The sequence below is a fragment of the Pseudophryne corroboree genome, unplaced genomic scaffold (genome assembly GCF_028390025.1).
Source record: "Pseudophryne corroboree isolate aPseCor3 unplaced genomic scaffold, aPseCor3.hap2 scaffold_1498, whole genome shotgun sequence".
Lineage (NCBI taxonomy): Eukaryota > Metazoa > Chordata > Amphibia > Anura > Myobatrachidae > Pseudophryne > Pseudophryne corroboree.
In genome coordinates this window covers 193-17,659 of record NW_026968129.1, presented here as the reverse complement: position 1 = coordinate 17,659, position 17,467 = coordinate 193, and the positions used below count along the sequence as shown (strand labels likewise).

Here is a 17,467-nt window from a genome sequence, read left to right as displayed (position 1 = left end):
GTTTCTCACAAAATCGTTGCCCCAATGCATCATTGAAATTCAAGCTGGAAAGATGATTTTAATATATCACTTGTACATTTTGTATTGCTCTTCTGGTGACAATGTAGTTTGTTTTTGTCAATTACCATTTTAATAATAGGGTAAAGAAAATTAAGTGGATTTTTGAAAGAAAACAATACTGTCAATATACTATTAAAACAAATTAAAATGGTAAAAGTTATTGTACTTTAAGTAAAAATAAAAGAGCCAAAATATCAATCCCAGTTTTGGATTACTTTAATTAACAAAAAAAAAGCATATAGCAGAGGATAGTTTCAATCTGCCTACCTCTGGGTTATGGGCCCAGCATGCTTCCATTGCTGTACTCTGCTGCACATGTAAGTGCAAGAGATCCTGAAGCACTCACTCATCATGGGAAAGTACCAATGTGTTTCTTCGTTGGTTGATGGAAGAAACATCTTACAAAAACTCTCCAGATTATTAACTTTTTAAAGTTTATCTAGGAAACGTTTTAGATGAATGCTTATTAGCCCTTGTCAGTATATACTTTTGCAATGTGTCTCTGTGGCGCAATCAGTTAGTGTGTACGGCTATTAACCAAAAGGTTGGTGGTTCAATCCCACCCAGGTACGTAATTGACCTTGTTATCAGATTTTGGTGATCTTTAAGTAGACAAGTCAAATTTCATACCCCCTGTTATTGTGTAGGGTACCTGGCCTTCTCAGATGTAATCAGAGTTAGATTTGATTCAGTGATTTTATAAAAACATCTAGGAAGCACAATTTAGCAGTGGTTTGCAGAGAAAAAGAAATATGCTGGCAAAAAAATCAAATTGCGTGATTAAACAGCTCTTCATTTTCTGGCTTTATTTTTATGCTAACAAATTTGTTCTCTGAAAAGTGTCCACAAAGCCAAGTCTCTGATTAACACCTTTGTAGGGATGGTTTTTCACCTATTACTAAATTAAACTTGCTTCATTGGAAAGGCAGCAAGATGCATCCTCATTTCAATGTCTACTGAAATAATACAGGTTGAAACCAGGAAACATTAACGCCACTGCATCCTTGCTGCTTTCTCATGTGGAAGTCTGTTTAATGTGAAAACAAGGTGATATCTAATTAGCACACAGGTAAGGAATTACGAAAATCTTTATTTAAGGGTGAAGATGTTTCTCACAAAATTGTTGCCCCAATGCATCATTGAAATTTAAGCTGGAAAGATGATTTTAATATATCACTTGTACATTTTGTATTGCTCTTCTGGTGACAATGTAGTTTTTTTTGTCAATTACCATTTTAATAATAGGGTAAAGAAAATTAAGTGGATTTTTGAAAGAAAACTATACTGTCAATATACTATTAAAACAAATTAAAATGGTAAAAGTTATTGTACTTTAAGTAAAAATAAAAGAGCAAAAATATCAATCCCAGTTTTGATTACTTAAATTAACAAAAAAAAATGCATATAGCAAAGGATAGTTTCAATCTGCCTACCTCTGGGTTATGGGTCCAGCATGCTTCCATTGCAGTACTCTGCTGCACATGTAAGTGCAAGAGATCCTGAAGCACTCACTCATCATGGGAAAGTACCAATGTGTTTATTCGTTGGTTGATAGAAGAAACATCTTACAAAAACTCTCCAGATTATTGATTTTTTAATGTTTTTCTAGGAAACGTTCTAGATGTATGCTTATTAGCCTTTGTCAGTATGTACTTTTTGCAAAGTGTCTCTGTGGCGCAATTGGTTAGTGTGTTCGGCTATTAACCAAAAGGTTGGTGGTTCAATCCCACCCAGGGACGTAATTGACCTTGTGATCAGATTTTGGTGATATTTAAGTAGACAAGTCAAAATTTCAAACCCCATCTTATTGTGTAGGGTACCTGGCCTTCTCTGATGTAATCAGAGTTAGATTTGATTCAGTGATTTTATAAAAAACTGCTAGGAAGCACAATTTAGCAGTGGGTTGCAGAGAAAAAAAATATGCTGGCAGAAAAATCCAATTGAGTGATTAAACAGCTCTTCATTTTCTGGCTTTATTTTTATGCTAACAAATTTGTTCTCTGAAAAGTGTCCACAAAGCCAAGTCTCTGATTAACACCTTTGTAGGGATGGTTTTTCACCTATTACTAAATTAAACTTGCTTCATTGGAAAGGCAGCAAGATGCATCCTCATTTCAATGTTTACTGAAATAATACAGGTTGACACCAGGAAACATTAACGCCACTGCATCCTTGCTGCTTTCTCATGTGGAAGTCTGTTTAATGTGAAAACAAGGTGATATCTAATTAGCACACAGGTAAGGAATTAAGAAAATCTTTATTTAAGGGTGAAGATGTTTCTCACAAAATCGTTGCCCCAATGCATCATTGAAATTCAAGCTGGAAAGATGATTTTAATATATCACTTGTACATTTTGTATTGCTCTTCTGGTGACAATGTAGTTTGTTTTTGTCAATTACAATTTTAATAATAGGGTAAAGAAAATTAAGTGGATTTTTAAAAGAAAACAATACTGTCAATATACTATCAAAACAAATTAAAATGGTAAAAGTTATTGTACTTTAAGTAAAAATAAAAGAGCCAAAATATCAATCCCAGTTTTGGATTACTTTAATTAACAAAAAAAATGCATATAGCAAAGGATAGTTTCAATCTGCCTACCTCTGGGTTATGGGCCCAGCATGCTTCCATTGCAGTACTCTGCTGCACATGTAAGTGCAAGAGATCCTGAAGCACTCACTCATCATGGGAAAGTACCAATGTGTTTCTTCATTGGTTGATGGAAGAAACATCTTACAAAAACTCTCCAGATTATTGACTTTTTAAAGTTTTTCTAGGAAACGTTCTAGATGAATGCTTATTAGCCTTTGTCAGTATGGACTTTTGCAAAGTGTCTCTGTGGTGCAATTGGTTAGTGTGTAAGGCTATTAACCAAAAGGTTGGTGGTTCAATCCCACCCAGGGACGTAATTGACCTTGTTATCAGATTTTGGTGATCTTTAAGTAGACAAGTCAAATTTCATACCCCCTGTTATTGTGTAGGGTACCTGGCCTTCTCAGATGTAATCAGAGTAAGATTTGATTCAGTGATTTTATAAAAACATCTAGGAAGCACAATTTAGCAGTGGGTTGCAGAGAAAAAGAAATATGCTGGCAAAAAAATCAAATTGCGTGATTAAACAGCTCTTCATTTTCTGGCTTTATTTTTATGCTAACAAATTTGTTCTCTGAAAAGTGTCCACAAAGCCAAGTCTCTGATTAACACCTTTGTAGGGATGGTTTTTCACCTATTACTAAATTAAACTTGCTTCATTGGAAAGGCAGCAAGATGCATCCTCATTTCAATGTCTACTGAAATAATACAAGTTGACACCAGGAAACATTAACGCCACTGCATCCTTGCTGCTTTCTCATGTGGAAGTCTGTTTAATGCGAAAACAAGGTGATATCTAATTAGCACACAGGTAAGGAATTAAGAAAATCTTTATTTAAGGGTGAAGATGTTTCTCACAAAATCGTTGCCCCAATGCATCATTGAAATTCAAGCTGGAAAGATGATTTTAATATATCACTTGTACATTTTGTATTGCTCTTCTGGTGACAATGTAGTTTGTTTTTGTCAATTACCATTTTAATAATAGGGTAAAGAAAATTAAGTGGATTTTTGAAAGAAAACTATACTGTCAATATACTATTAAAACAAATTAAAATGGTAAAAGTTATTGTACTTTAAGTAAAAATAAAAGAGCAAAAATATCAATCCCAGTTTTGATTACTTAAATTAACAAAAAAAAATGCATATAGCAAAGGATAGTTTCAATCTGCCTACCTCTGGGTTATGGGTCCAGCATGCTTCCATTGCAGTACTCTGCTGCACATGTAAGTGCAAGAGATCCTGAAGCACTCACTCATCATGGGAAAGTACCAATGTGTTTATTCGTTGGTTGATAGAAGAAACATCTTACAAAAACTCTCCAGATTATTGATTTTTTAATGTTTTTCTAGGAAACGTTCTAGATGTATGCTTATTAGCCTTTGTCAGTATGTACTTTTTGCAAAGTGTCTCTGTGGCGCAATCGGTTAGTGTGTTCGGCTATTAACCAAAAGGTTGGTGGTTCAATCCCACCCAGGGACGTAATTGACCTTGTGATCAGATTTTGGTGATATTTAAGTAGACAAGTCAAAATTTCAAACCCCCTCTTATTGTGTAGGGTACCTGGCCTTCTCTGATGTAATCAGAGTTAGATTTGATTCTGTGATTTTATAAAAAACTGCTAGGAAGCACAATTTAGCAGTTGGTTGCAGAGAAAAAAAATATGCTGGCAGAAAAATCAAATTCAGTGATTAAACAGCTCTTCATTTTCTGGCTTTATTTTTATGCTAACAAATTTGTTCTCTGAAAAGTGTCCACAAAGCCAAGTCTCTGATTAACACCTTTGTAGGGATGGTTTTTCACCTATTACTAAATTAAACTTGCTTCATTGGAAAGGCAGCAAGATGCATCCTCATTTCAATGTTTACTGAAATAATACAGGTTGACACCAGGAAACATTAACGCCACTGCTTCCTTGCTGCTTTCTCATGTGGAAGTCTGTTTAATGTGAAAACAAGGTGATATCTAATTAGCACACAGGTAAGGAATTAAGAAAATCTTTATTTAAGGGTGAAGATGTTTCTCACAAAATCGTTGCCCCAATGCATCATTGAAATTCAAGCTGGAAAGATGATTTTAATATATCACTTGTACATTTTGTATTGCTCTTCTGGTGACAATGTAGTTTGTTTTTGTCAATTACCATTTTAATAATAGGGTAAAGAAAATTAAGTGGATTTTTGAAAGAAAACAATACTGTCAATATACTATCAAAACAAATTAAAATGGTAAAAGTTATTGTACTTTAAGTAAAAATAAAAGAGCCAAAATATCAATCCCTGTTTTGGATTACTTTAATTAACAAAAAAAATGCATATAGCAAAGGATAGTTTCAATCTGCCTACCTCTGGGTTATGGGCCCAGCATGCTTCCATTGCAGTACTCTGCTGCACATGTAAGTGCAAGAGATCCTGAAGCACTCACTCATCATGGGAAAGTACCAATGTGTTTCTTCATTGGTTGATGGAAGAAACATCTTACAAAAACTCTCCAGATTATTGACTTTTTAAAGTTTTTCTAGGAAACGTTCTAGATGAATGCTTATTAGCCTTTGTCAGTATGGACTTTTGCAAAGTGTCTCTGTGGTGCAATTGGTTAGTGTGTAAGGCTATTAACCAAAAGGTTGGTGGTTCAATCACACCCAGGGATGTAATTGACCTTGTGATCAGATTTTGGTGATATTTAAGTAGACAAGTCAAAATTTCAAACCCCATCTTATTGTGTAGGGTACCTGGCCTTCTCTGATGTTATCAGAGTTAGATTTGATTCAGTGATTTTATAAAAAACAGCTAGGAAGCACAATTTAGCAGTGGGTTGCAGAGAAAAAAAATATGCTGGCAAAAAAATCCAATTGAGTGATTAAACAGCTCTTCATTTTCTGGTTTATTTTTATGCTAACAAATTTGTTCTCTGAAAAGTGTCCACAAAGCCAAGTCTCTGATTAACACCGTTGTAGGGATGGTTTTTCACCTATTACTAAATTAAACTTGCTTCATTGGAAAGGCAGCAAGATGCATCCTCATTTCAATGTCTACTGAAATAATACAGGTTGACACCAGGAAACATTAACGCCACTGCATCCTTGCTGCTTTCTCATGTGGAAGTCTGTTTAATGTGAAAACAAGGTGATATCTAATTAGCACACAGGTAAGGAATTAAGAAAATCTTTATTTAAGGGTGAAGATGTTTCTCCCAAAATCGTTGCCCCAATGCATCATTGAAATTCAAGCTGGAAAGATGATTTTAATATATCACTTGTACATTTTGTATTGCTCTTCTGGTGACAATGTAGTTTGTTTTTGTCAATTACCATTTTAATAATAGGGTAAAGAAAATGAAGTGGATTTTTGAAAGAAAACAATACTGTCAATATACTATTAAAACAAATTAAAATGGTAAAAGTTATTGTACTTTAAGTAAAAATAAAAGAGACAAAATATCAATCCCAGTTTTGGATTACTTTAATTAACAAAAAAAAATGCATATAGCAGAGGATAGTTTCAATCTAGCTATCTCTGGGTTATGGGCCCAGCATGCTTCCATTGCAGTACTCTGCTGCACATGTAAGTGCAAGAGATCCTGAAGCACTCACTCATCATGGGAAAGTACCAATGTGTTTCTTCATTGGTTGATGGAAGAAACATCTTACAAAAACTCTCCAGATTATTGACTTTTTAATGTTTTTCTAGGAAACGTTCTAGATGTATGCTTATTAGCCTTTGTCAGTATGTACTTTTTGCAAAGTGTCTCTGTGGTGCAATTGGTTAGTGTGTAAGGCTATTAACCAAAAGGTTGGTGGTTCAATCCCACCCAGGGACGTAATTGACCTTGTGATCAGATTTTGGTGATCTTTAAGTAGACAAGTCAAAATTTCAAACCCCCTCTTATTGTGTAGGGTACCTGGCCTTCTCTGATGTAATCAGAGTTAGATTTGATTCAGTGATTTTATAAAAAACAGCTAGGAAGCACAATTTAGCAGTGGGTTGCAGAGAAAAAAAATATGCTGGCAAAAAAAATCCAATTGAGTGATTAAACAGCTCTTCATTTTCTGGCTTTATTTTTATGCTAACAAATTTGTTCTCTGAAAAGTGTCCACAAAGCCAAGTCTCTGATTAACACCTTTGTAGGGATGGTTTTTCACCTATTACTAAATTAAACTTGCTTCATTGGAAAGGCAGCAAGATGCATCCTCATTTCAATGTCTACTGAAATAATACAAGTTGACACCAGGAAACATTAACGCCACTGCATCCTTGCTGCTTTCTCATGTGGAAGTCTGTTTAATGCGAAAACAAGGTGATATCTAATTAGCACACAGGTAAGGAATTAAGAAAATCTTTATTTAAGGGTGAAGATGTTTCTCACAAAATCGTTGCCCCAATGCATCATTGAAATTCAAGCTGGAAAGATGATTTTAATATATCACTTGTACATTTTGTATTGCTCTTCTGGTGACAATGTAGTTTGTTTTTGTCAATTACCATTTTAATAATAGGGTAAAGAAAATTAAGTGGATTTTTGAAAGAAAACAATACTGTCAATATACTATTAAAACAAATTAAAATGGTAAAAGTTATTGTACTTTAAGTAAAAATAAAAGAGCCAAAATATCAATCCCAGTTTTGGATTACTTTAATTAAAAAAAAAAAGCATACAGCAGAGGATAGTTTCAATCTGCCTACCTCTGGGTTATGAGCCCAGCATGCTTCCATTGCTGTACTTTGCTGCACATGTAAGTGCAAGAGATCCTGAAGCACTCACTCATCATGGGAAAGTACCAATGTGTTTCTTCGTTGGTTGATGGAAGAAACATCTTACAAAAACTCTCCAGATTATTGACTTTTTAAAGTTTTTCTAGGAAACGTTTTAGATGAATGCTTATTAGCCTTTGTCAGTATGCACTTTCGCAAAGTGTCTCTGTGGCGCAATCAGTTAGTGTGTACGGCTATTAACTAAAAGGTTGGTGGTTCAATCCCACCCAGGGATGTAATTGATCTTGTTATCAGATTTTGGTGATCTTTAAGTAGACAAGTCAAAATTTCAAACCCCCTCTTATGGTGTAGGGTACATGGCCTTCTCTGATGTAATTAGAGTTAGATTTGATTCATTGATTTTATAAAAACAGCGAGGAAGCACAATTTAGCAGTGGTTTGCAGAGAAAAAAAATATGCTGGCAGAAAAATCCAATTGAGTGATTAAACAGCTCTTCATTTTCTGGCTTTATTTTTATGCTAACAAATTTGTTCTCTGAAAAGTGTCCACAAAGCCAAGTCTCTGATTAACACCTTTGTAAGGATGGTTTTTCACCTATTACTAAATTAAACTTGCTTCATTGGAAAGGCAGCAAGATGCATCCTCATTTCAATGTCTACTGAAATAATACAAGTTGACACCAGGAAACATTAACGCCACTGCATCCTTGCTGCTTTCTCATGTGGAAGTCTGTTTAATGCGAAAACAAGGTGATATCTAATTATCACACAGGTAAGGAATTAAGAAAATCTTTATTTAAGGGTGAAGATGTTTCTCACAAAATCGTTGCCCCAATGCATCATTGAAATTCAAGCTGGAAAGATGATTTTAATATATCACTTGTACATTTTGTATTGCTCTTCTGGTGACAATGTAGTTTGTTTTTGTCAATTACCATTTTAATAATAGGGTAAAGAAAATTAAGTGGATTTTTGAAAGAAAACAATACTGTCAATATACTATTAAAACAAATTAAAATGGTAAAAGTTATTGTACTTTAAGTAAAAATAAAAGAGCCAAAATATCAATCCCAGTTTTGGATTACTTTAATTAACAAAAAAAAAGCATATAGCAGAGGATAGTTTCAATCTGCCTACCTCTGGGTTATGGGCCCAGCATGCTTCCATTGCTGTACTCTGCTGCACATGTAAGTGCAAGAGATCCTGAAGCACTCACTCATCATGGGAAAGTACCAATGTGTTTCTTCGTTGGTTGATGGAAGAAACATCTTACAAAAACTCTCCAGATTATTAACTTTTTAAAGTTTTTCTAGGAAACGTTTTAGATGAATGCTTATTAGCCCTTGTCAGTATATAATTTTGCAATGTGTCTCTGTGGCGCAATCAGTTAGTGTGTACAGCTATTAACCAAAAGGTTGGTGGTTCAATCCCATCCAGGTACGTAATTGACCTTGTTATCAGATTTTGGTGATCTTTAAGTAGACAAGTCAAAATTTCAAACCCCCTGTTATGGTGTAGGGTACCTGGCCTTCTCTGATGTAATCAGAGTTAGATTTGATTCAGTGATTTATAAAAACAGCTAGGAAGCACAATTTAGCAGTGGGTTGTAGAGAAAAAGAAATATGCTGGCAGAAAAATCCAATTGAGTGATTAAACAGCTCTTCATTTTCTGGCTTTATTTTTATGCTAACAAATTTGTTCTCTGAAAAGTGTCCACAAAGCAAAGTCTCTGATTAACACCTTTGTAGGGATGGTTTTTCACCTATTACTAAATTAAACTTGCTTCATTGGAAAGGCAGCAAGATGCATCCTCATTTCAATGTCTACTGAAATAATACAAGTTGACACCAGGAAACATTAACGCCACTGCATCCTTGCTGCTTTCTCATGTGGAAGTCTGTTTAATGTGAAAACAAGGTGATATCTAATTAGCACACAGGTAAGGAATTAAGAAAATCTTTATTTAAGGGTGAAGATGTTTCTCACAAAATCGTTGCCCCAATGCATCATTGAAATTCAAGCTGGAAAGATGATTTTAATATATCACTTGTACATTTTGTATTGCTCTTCTGGTGACAATGTAGTTTGTTTTTGTCAATTACCATTTTAATAATAGGGTAAAGAAAATGAAGTGGATTTTTGAAAGAAAACAATACTGTCAATATACTATTAAAACAAATTAAAATGGTAAGAGTTATTGTACTTTAAGTAAAAATAAAAGAGCCAAAATATCAATCCCAGTTTTGGATTACTTTAATTAACAAAAAAAAATGCATATAGCAGAGGATAGTTTCAATCTGCCTACCTCTGGGTTATGGGCCCAGCATGCTTCCATTGCTGTACTCTGCTGCACATGTAAGTGCAAGAGATCCTGAAGCACTCACTCATCATGGGAAAGTACCAATGTGTTTCTTCGTTGGTTGATAGAAGAAACATCTTACAAAAACTCTCCAGATTATTGACTTTTTTAAGTTTTTCTAGGAAACGTTTTAGATGAATGCTTATTAGCATTTGTCAGTATGTACTTTTGCAAAGTGTCTCTGTGGCGCAATCAGTTAGTGTGTACGGCTATTAACCAAAAGGTTAGTGGTTCAATCCCACCCAGGGACGTAATTGACCTTGTGATCAGATTTTGGTGATCTTTAAGTAGACAAGTCAAATTTCATACTCCCTGTTATTGTGTAGGGTACCTGGCCTTCTCTGATGTAATCAGAGTTAGATTTGATTCAGTGATTTTATAAAAAAAAGCTAGGAAGCACAATTTAGCAGTGGGTTGCAGAGAAAAAAAATATGCTGGCAGAAAAATCCAATTGAGTGATTAAACAGCTCTTTATTTTCTGGCTTTATTTTTATGCTAACAAATTTGTTCTCTGAAAAGTGTCCACAAAGCCAAGTCTCTGATTAACACCTTTGTAAGGATGGTTTTTCACCTATTACTAAATTAAACTTGCTTCATTGGAAAGGCAGCAAGATGCATCCTCATTTCAATGTCTACTGAAATAATACAGGTTGACACCAGGAAACATTAACGCCACTGCATACTTGCTGCTTTCTCATGTGGAAGTCTGTTTAATGTGAAAACAAGGTGATATCTAATTAGCACACAGGTAAGGAATTAAGAAAATCTTTATTTAAGGGTGAAGATGTTTCTCACAAAATCGTTGCCCCAATGCATCATTGAAATTCAAGCTGGAAAGATGATTTTAATATATCACTTGTACATTTTGTATTGCTCTTCTGGTGACAATGTAGTTTGTTTTTGTCAATTACCATTTTAATAATAGGGTAAAGAAAATGAAGTGGATTTTTGAAAGAAAACAATACTGTCAATATACTATTAAAACAAATTAAAATGGTAAAAGTTATTGTACTTTAAGTAAAAATAAAAGAGCCAAAATATCAATCCCAGTTTTGGAATACTTTAATTAACAAACAAAAAAATGCATATAGCAGAGGATAGTTTCAATCTGCCTACCTCTGGGTTATGGGCCCAGCATGCTTCCATTGCTGTACTCTGCTGCACATGTAAGTGCAAGAGATCCTGAAGCACTCACTCATCATGGGAAAGTACCAATGTGTTTCTTCGTTGGTTGATAGAAGAAACATCTTACAAAAACTCTCCAGATTATTGACTTTATTAAGTTTTTCTAGGAAACGTTTTAGATGAATGCTTATTAGCCTTTGTCAGTATGTAGTTTTGCAAAGTGTCTCTGTGGCGCAATCAGTTAGTGTGTATGGCTATTAACCAAAAGGTTGGTGGTTCAATCCCACCCAGGGACGTAATTGACCTTGTTATCAGATTTTGGTGATATTTAAGTAGACAAGTCAAAATTTCACACCCCCTCTTATTGTGTAGGGTACCTGGCCTTCTCTGATGTAATCAGAGTTAGATTTGATTCAGTGATTTTATAAAAACATCTAGGAAGCACAATTTAGCAGTGGGTTGCAGAGAAAAAGAAATATGCTTGCAAAAAAATCAAATTGCTTGATTTAACAGCTCTTAATTTTCTTGCTTTATTTTTATGCTAACAAATTTGTTCTCTGAAAAGTGTCCACAAAGCCAAGTCTCTGATTAACACCTTTGTAGGGATGGTTTTTCACCTATTACTAAATTAAACTTGCTTCATTGGAAAGGCAGCAAGATGCATCCTCATTTCAATGTCTACTGAAATAATACAGGTTGACACCAGGAAACATTAACGCCACTGCATCCTTGCTGCTTTCTCATGTGGAAGTCTGTTTAATGTGAAAACAAGGTGATATCTAATTAGCACACAGGTAAGGAATTACGAAAATCTTTATTTAAGGGTGAAGATGTTTCTCACAAAATTGTTGCCCCAATGCATCATTGAAATTCAAGCTGGAAAGATGATTTTAATATATCACTTGTACATTTTGTATTGCTCTTCTGGTGACAATGTAGTTTTTTTTGTCAATTACCATTTTAATAACAGGGTAAAGAAAATTAAGTGGATTTTTGAAAGAAAACTATACTGTCAATATACTATTAAAACAAATTAAAATGGTAAAAGTTATTGTACTTTAAGTAAAAATAAAAGAGCAAAAATATCAATCCCAGTTTTGATTACTTAAATTAACAAAAAAAATGCATATAGCAAAGGATAGTTTCAATCTGCCTACCTCTGGGTTATGGGTCCAGCATGCTTCCATTGCAGTACTCTGCTGCACATGTAAGTGCAAGAGATCCTGAAGCACTCACTCATCATGGGAAAGTACCAATGTGTTTATTCGTTAGTTGATGGAAGAAACATCTTACAAAAACTCTCCAGATTATTGATTTTTTAATGTTTTTCTAGGAAACGTTCTAGATGTATGCTTATTAGCCTTTGTCAGTAGGCACTTTTTGCAAAGTGTCTCTGTGGCGCAATCGGTTAGTGTGTTCGGCTATTAACCGAAAGGTTGGTGGTTCAATCCCACCCAGGGACCTTATTAAACTTGTGATCAGATTTTGGTGATATTTAAGTAGACAAGTCAAAATTTCAAACCCCCTCTTATGGTGTAGGGTACATGGCCTTCTCTGATGTAATCAGAGTTAGATTTGATTCAGTGATTTTATAAAAAACAGCTAGGAAGCACAATTTAGCAGTGGGTTGCAGAGAAAAAAAATATGCTAGCAAAAAAAATCCAATTGAGTGATTAAACAGCTCTTCATTTTCTGGCTTTATTTTTATGCTAACAAATTTGTTCTCTGAAAAGTGTCCACAAAGCCAAGTCTCTGATTAACACCGTTGTAGGGATGGTTTTTCACCTATTACTAAATTAAACTTGCTTCATTGGAAAGGCAGCAAGATGCATCCTCATTTCAATGTCTACTGAAATAATACAGGTTGACACCAGGAAACATTAACGCCACTGCATCCTTGCTGCTTTCTCATGTGGAAGTCTGTTTAATGTGAAAACAAGGTGATATCTAATTATCACACAGGTAAGGAATTAAGAAAATCTTTATTTAAGGGTGAAGATGTTTCTCACAAAATCGTTGCCCCAATGCATCATTGAAATTCAAGCTGGAAAGATGATTTTAATATATCACTTGTACATTTTGTATTGCTCTTCTGGTGACAATGTAGTTTGTTTTTGTCAATTACCATTTTAATAATAGGGTAAAGAAAATGAAGTGGATTTTTGAAAGAAAACAATACTGTCAATATACTATTAAAACAAATTAAAATGGTAAAAGTTATTGTACTTTAAGTAAAAATAAAAGAGACAAAATATCAATCCCAGTTTTTGATTACTTTAATTAACAAAAAAAAAATGCATATAGCAGAGGATAGTTTCAATCTACCTATCTCTGGGTTATGGGCCCAGCATGCTTCCATTGCAGTACTCTGCTGCACATGTAAGTGCAAGAGATCCTGAAGCACTCACTCATCATGGGAAAGTACCAATGTGTTTCTTCATTGGTTGATGGAAGAAACATCTTACAAAAACTCTCCAGATTATTGACTTTTTAAAGTTTTTCTAGGAAACGTTCTTGATGAATGCTTATTAGCCTTTGTCAGTATGTACTTTTTGCAAAGTGTCTCTGTGGTGCAATTGGTTAGTGTGTAAGGCTATTAACCAAAAGGTTTGTGGTTCAATCCCACCCAGGAACGTAATTGACCTTGTGATCAGATTTTGGTGATATTGGGGCTTACTTCAGATCAGTGTCCCTCCTGTTATCAGCGGCTTACGAGCAAGCAATATCCCTTGGTGCCGTTTCCGTCTGCATGCTGGTCGACTGTGGTGACTCTCCGGTACACCTCGCCAAAGGTGTTTCCCTGCAACTGTGACTGAGATCTGCAACGGGGGCCGTCCACGGATACCTAAAGGATATACTCCTCACAAAATCGTTGCCCCAATGCATCATTGAAATTCAAGCTGGAAAGATGATTTTAATATATCACTTGTACATTTTGTATTGCTCTTCTGGTGACAATGTAGTTTGTTTTTGTCAATTACCATTTTAATAATAGGGTAAAGAAAATGAAGTGGATTTTTGAAAGAAAACAATACTGTCAATATACTATTAAAACAAATTAAAATGGTAAAAGTTATTGTACTTTAAGTAAAAATAAAAGAGCCAAAATATCAATCCCAGTTTTGGATTACTTTAATTAACAAAAAAAAAGCATATAGCAGAGGATAGTTTCAATCTGCCTACCTCTGGGTTATGGGCCCAGCATGCTTCCATTGCTGTACTCTGCTGCACATGTAAGTGCAAGAGATCCTGAAGCACTCACTCATCATGGGAAAGTACCAATGTGTTTCTTCGTTGGTTGATGGAAGAAACATCTTACAAAAACTCTCCAGATTATTAACTTTTTAAAGTTTTTCTAGGAAACGTTTTAGATGAATGCTTATTAGCCCTTGTCAGTATATACTTCTGCAATGTGTCTCTGTGGCGCAATCAGTTAGTGTGTACGGCTATTAACCAAAAGGTTGGTGGTTCAATCCCACCCAGGTACGTAATTGACCTTGTTATCAGATTTTGGTGATCTTTAAGTAGACAAGTCAAAATTTCAAACCCCCTGTTATGGTGTAGGGTACCTGGCCTTCTCTGATGTAATCAGAGTTAGATTTGATTCAGTGATTTATAAAAACATCTAGGAAGCACAATTTAGCAGTGGGTTGTAGAGAAAAAGAAATATGCTGGCAGAAAAATCCAATTGAGTGATTAAACAGCTCTTCATTTTCTGGCTTTATTTTTATGCTAACAAATTTGTTCTCTGAAAAGTGTCCACAAAGCAAAGTCTCTGATTAACACCTTTGTAGGGATGGTTTTTCACCTATTACTAAATTAAACTTGCTTCATTGGAAAGGCAGCAAGATGCATCCTCATTTCAATGTCTACTGAAACAATACAAGTTGACACCAGGAAACATTAACGCCACTGCATCCTTGCTGCTTTCTCATGTGGAAGTCTGTTTAATGTGAAAACAAGGTGATATCTAATTAGCACACAGGTAAGGAATTAAGAAAATCTTTATTTAAGGGTGAAGATGTTTCTCACAAAATCGTTGCCCCAATGCATCATTGAAATTCAAGCTGGAAAGATGATTTTAATATATCACTTGTACATTTTGTATTGCTCTTCTGGTGACAATGTAGTTTGTTTTTGTCAATTACCATTTTAATAATAGGGTAAAGAAAATGAAGTGGATTTTTGAAAGAAAACAAAACTGTCAATATACTATTAAAACAAATTAAAATGGTAAAAGTTATTGTACTTTAAGTAAAAATAAAAGAGCCAAAATATCAATCCCAGTTTTGGAATACTTTAATTAACAAACAAAAAAATGCATATAGCAGAGGATAGTTTCAATCTGCCTACCTCTGGGTTATGGGCCCAGCATGCTTCCATTGCTGTACTCTGCTGCACATGTAAGTGCAAGAGATCCTGAAGCACTCACTCATCATGGGAAAGTACCAATGTGTTTCTTCGTTGGTTGATAGAAGAAACATCTTACAAAAACTCTCCAGATTATTGACTTTATTAAGTTTTTCTAGGAAACGTTTTAGATGAATGCTTATTAGCCTTTGTCAGTATGTACTTTTGCAAAGTGTCTCTGTGGCGCAATCAGTTAGTGTGTATGGCTATTAACCAAAAGGTTGGTGGTTCAATCCCACCCAGGGACGTAATTGACCTTGTTATCAGATTTTGGTGATATTTAAGTAGACAAGTCAAAATTTCAAACCCCCTCTTATTGTGTAGGGTACCTGGCCTTCTCTGATGTAATCAGAGTTAGATTTGATTCAGTGATTTTATAAAAACATCTAGGAAGCACAATTTAGCAGTGGGTTGCAGAGAAAAAGAAATATGCTTGCAAAAAAATCAAATTGCTTGATTTAACAGCTCTTAATTTTCTTGCTTTATTTTTATGCTAACAAATTTGTTCTCTGAAAAGTGTCCACAAAGCCAAGTCTCTGATTAACACCTTTGTAGGGATGGTTTTTCACCTATTACTAAATTAAACTTGCTTCATTGGAAAGGCAGCAAGATGCATCCTCATTTCAATGTCTACTGAAATAATACAGGTTGACACCAGGAAACATTAACGCCACTGCATCCTTGCTGCTTTCTCATGTGGAAGTCTGTTTAATGTGAAAACAAGGTGATATCTAATTAGCACACAGGTAAGGAATTACGAAAATCTTTATTTAAGGGTGAAGATGTTTCTCACAAAATTGTTGCCCCAATGCATCATTGAAATTCAAGCTGGAAAGATGATTTTAATATATCACTTGTACATTTTGTATTGCTCTTCTGGTGACAATGTAGTTTTTTTTGTCAATTACCATTTTAATAACAGGGTAAAGAAAATTAAGTGGATTTTTGAAAGAAAACTATACTGTCAATATACTATTAAAACAAATTAAAATGGTAAAAGTTATTGTACTTTAAGTAAAAATAAAAGAGCAAAAATATCAATCCCAGTTTTGATTACTTAAATTAACAAAAAAAATGCATATAGCAAAGGATAGTTTCAATCTGCCTACCTCTGGGTTATGGGTCCAGCATGCTTCCATTGCAGTACTCTGCTGCACATGTAAGTGCAAGAGATCCTGAAGCACTCACTCATCATGGGAAAGTACCAATGTGTTTATTCGTTAGTTGATGGAAGAAACATCTTACAAAAACTCTCCAGATTATTGACTTTTTTAATGTTTTTCTAGGAAACGTTCTAGATGTATGCTTATTAGCCTTTGTCAGTAGGCACTTTTTGCAAAGTGTCTCTGTGGCGCAATCGGTTAGTGTGTTCGGCTATTAACCGAAAGGTTGGTGGTTCAATCCCACCCAGGGACCTAATTAAACTTCTGATCAGATTTTGGTGATATTTAAGTAGACAAGTCAAAATTTCAAACCCCCTCTTATGGTGTAGGGTACATGGCCTTCTCTGATGTAATCAGAGTTAGATTTGATTCAGTGATTTTATAAAAAACAGCTAGGAAGCACAATTTAGCAGTGGGTTGCAGAGAAAAAAAATATGCTGGCAAAAAAAATCCAACTGAGTGATTAAACAGCTCTTCATTTTCTGGCTTTATTTTTATGCTAACAAATTTGTTCTCTGAAAAGTGTCCACAAAGCCAAGTCTCTGATTAACACCGTTGTAGGGATGGTTTTTCACCTATTACTAAATTAAACTTGCTTCATTGGAAAGGCAGCAAGATGCATCCTCATTTCAATGTCTACTGAAATAATACAGGTTGACACCAGGAAACATTAACGCCACTGCATCCTTGCTGCTTTCTCATGTGGAAGTCTGTTTAATGTGAAAACAAGGTGATATCTAATTATCACACAGGTAAGGAATTAAGAAAATCTTTATTTAAGGGTGAAGATGTTTCTCCCAAAATCGTTGCCCCAATGCATCATTGAAATTCAAGCTGGAAAGATGATTTTAATATATCACTTGTACATTTTGTATTGCTCTTCTGGTGACAATGTAGTTTGTTTTTGTCAATTACCATTTTAATAATAGGGTAAAGAAAATGAAGTGGATTTTTGAAAGAAAACAATACTGTCAATATACTATTAAAACAAATTAAAATGGTAAAAAGTTATTGTACTTTTAGTAAAAATAAAAGAGACAAAATA

The 17,467-nt window shown here is 34.6% G+C and overlaps 2 non-coding genes across 2 annotated transcripts; both read left to right on the top strand.

Moving 5' to 3' along the window:
• Positions 1-12,238: 12,238 nt before the first annotated feature.
• Positions 12,239-12,312, top strand: TRNAN-AUU (transfer RNA asparagine (anticodon AUU)). Its single transcript has one exon. It is a non-coding gene; the product is annotated as a tRNA-Asn (tRNA).
• Positions 12,313-16,601: 4,289 nt separating this feature from the next.
• TRNAN-AUU (transfer RNA asparagine (anticodon AUU)) lies at positions 16,602-16,675 on the top strand. Its single transcript has one exon. It is a non-coding gene; the product is annotated as a tRNA-Asn (tRNA).
• Positions 16,676-17,467: the final 792 nt, after the last annotated feature.